Raw genomic sequence first — 3,501 nt, forward strand, 5'->3', positions numbered from 1 at the left:
ATATGAATAAATAATTGTGGAATTAATAATTAGTGAATAAAGAATTTATCAGCTATTGATAAGAAATTTGTAAAGCTAAAGAATTTGAACTCTAGAATTTGGAATAAATAAAAGTCTTGGCTAACAAGGAGATTCAATGAATGAATAAATGAGTTTTTTAAGTTATTGATAGTTTATTATAATAATAGTAACAAGTTAGAGTTTGACAATTAAATCAAATTTTAAGGGTTAATAAAGAATTGCAAAAATGAAAGAAATTATATTTTGTTTTTCTTGAGTTCTTAGTAAAAATATATTACTTTATACTATTAGGTTGTTGAGGAGTGTTGCTAAACACCAACTTTGATTAGTAACTTTTAAATTTAAATTAAGATTTAAATTTAAAATTAATAACAAATAATCTCATATTATATATATGTATCACAAGAGTAAAGAAAATAGAAAAAATTTATTTTTTATCTCTACATTTTATAGTGTAGAAAGAATTACAAATTTTTTTAATTTAGATTAAATGTTCATTAGTTTAGAAATTAATAGTAAAAATTAGTCTCGATATAAATACTTATATTATAGCATATAGTACCATCGGAAAAAAAATTATTTTTACTATAGCACTCAAATATTTAGATCAAATAATTTATATTATTTAAATAAAAAATAAATCTTTATTAAAATTATTTTATTACTTGTGTTGTGTGTCATAAACACATATAATCTTACAATTGTAAGGGTTTATTATTGGGTATACGAAGATGGAAAGATGACAAAACTTTAATTGTGTTTTAGTTTCAAGGTACAATTAGATTACTTTTTTTAAAGAGATATTTGTTTCCACACTTAGTTGCTATAGAATTGATAACAATACTCTCAAAGAATACCATGTAATTCACAAAAGTTATCAAATTCATTAAAAAGATTTCTTCACCTTGTAATGATTCAAGAATCACCACTTGTAGATTACGAAGTCTACTTACAAGAATTTGTAATTCATGAATTTGATCCATAACAGACATAGTATCATTCATAATAAATTCGAAATATTTTATCATAATAAACTTATCTGTTCCGTATCATTTAGTATTATACTTTTCTTCCAAAGATTTTCCAATCTCCAATGGTGATTGAATTAACATATAGAGATCATAGAGTCAGTCGGATAAAGTATTGAGAATATGACATCGACATGCAAAATTATCTTCATCATATTTCTTCTTCAATTGAACAATCTTTTCTTTCTCTTCCGGTGTGGAATTGTCAGCGGCATCAGCAATGAGTGTAGTCTTTGGGTCAATTACATATGCAAGATTGAGAACTGAAAGAAGAAACATCATCTTGTCCTTCCAACGGTTGAAGTTCGTTCCATCAAAGCGATCTAACTTGACAAACTCTTGATTCATGACCTTGAACGTGGTGTTTTGATCTTGTACCATCTTCAAGTAATATCTCGGGTTAAGTCTGATTTTGGTCCTTGAGATATAGGTAAAAAATTATTTTTGTCCCCAACCTTTTTTTATATACAAAATCGTTTCTAAGGTTTAAAATCAAGTTTTAAAATAGTTCTTTTTACTTAAATCTTAAAATTTTGGACCAAAATTACCCATAACAAAAAAATTATAAAATAATAAAAAAAAAAATAAGAGAAGAAGAGCGTTTCTGCTCCTGTGAAGGGGGAAGATTGGACCATTATTACCCATAACAAAAAAATTATAAAATAATAAAAAAAAAAAATAAGAGAAGAAGAGCGTTTCTGCTCCTGTGAAGGGGGAAGAGAAGAAGAAGAAGGGAGGAGAAAAGAAGAAGAAGAAGTTGTCCACGATCTACCTCTACCTCTGCTTCTATCGCCAAAAATTTAAACCAAGTTAAACGTTAGGGATGATTTTAAAACCATGCTAAACCTTAAGGACCATTTTTTATGCAAAAAAAGGTTGGGGATGAAAAGAATTTTTGACCTATACCTTATTAGGGACCAAAATCGTATTTAATCCTAATATCTCTCTACAATTGTTGGGTATATGAAGATGGGAAGATGACAAAACTTTTTTTTTTTTTGAAAGAAAAGGGAGCTCAACACATTTAGTGGAGCATTCAAGAGCCAAAAGTACAGTTTTGCAACTCCAATGTTATCTTCGGCATAGCCATCAACAACATGAGTTACCTTTCGCACCACTCTCTAAAACAACAAAACGTCTTAGCAACACAATCTGCCACTGCCGCTGCTTTATTTTGAAAAATCACCTCATTCCTACATAACCAGATGTTCCATATAACTGAGAAAAAACCCACTAGCCATGTTTTTCGCACATCTTTTCTCAAATTCATCGTTCTCCAGCTCTCAAAATGTTTTTTTATGGAACCTGGGAAACTCCAAGCAAAACCCACATGACAAAACTTTAATTGTGTTTTGGTTTCAAGGCACCATTAGATCGCTTTCTTGAAAGAGATATTTGTCCTCACACTTAGTTACTATAGGGTTGATGACAATATTCTCTAAGGATACAATGAAACCTAAGAATTTCTTAATTAGCAATAGTAAGATATTTTTAACTCTCTTGAATAAAGAAAATCTCTTAATAGTTGAATAAAATGTATACTTAGTACTTGTATTTCTGAAATAATGGATAAAAACTTATATATATATATATTGCACATAACAATTATAATTAGTTACGTACATTTGTATATTTTCTATTACCAATATATATAATGTTTTGAATATACACAATTCTTAAAGAATTGTGTCCTTTTAACCAATAAACATAATATTTTAAATATATACAATTCTTTAAAAATTATGTCCATTCAGTCAAATGATACTAAATAATTAATAATAATAATAATAATAATAATAATAATAACAATAATAATAATAATCAAATTTATAAATATCATTCGTTTATTTCATGAAGTCAATCTGTAAATATATCCATAAATGTTAATCGAGTCTGGAGTATATTTATACCTTAGTTTTAGAGGACTTAAACGTACCTCGCTAAACTCACTCAATCTTTTTTATTATATATATTGTGAAGAATATATGAGTGCCCATTGTCATTTCAGAATAAAACTACTCTCTCAGAACACAAGTTATTCTAGTATTGGAAAAAGGGGGAGAGGGTGGAGTTTCTTTAACTAGAAGCCATTTTGTTCTTACCTCCGCGACATGAATTTGTTTATGTTTTTCTATTCTATTCTATTTATTTACTTATTTATTTTGCCGCGGCCCCCCCGGGGGGATTTTCTTGACGTGTGTTCTCATCGTCGCATTATCAAAAAGTATTGCAGATACTTTGTTTTAACAAAAAAGAAAAATAACCTAAGAATGACAACCGACATAGAGAGAATGGAAAATACTTTTTCGTTCTCTGTTTCTACCTTTAGATTTGTTCTTTGTTTTCGCCTCAATCTTGATTTGAATTTTCTAAATTTTGAATTTTATTTTAAAAAGTAAAATATAATCTTTTATTCTTAAATAATTTCTCTCTCATATTTATTATTAGTCCT

This window comes from Arachis ipaensis, chromosome B06 (genome assembly GCF_000816755.2).
Source record: "Arachis ipaensis cultivar K30076 chromosome B06, Araip1.1, whole genome shotgun sequence".
In the NCBI taxonomy this organism is placed as follows: Eukaryota; Viridiplantae; Streptophyta; class Magnoliopsida; order Fabales; family Fabaceae; genus Arachis; species Arachis ipaensis.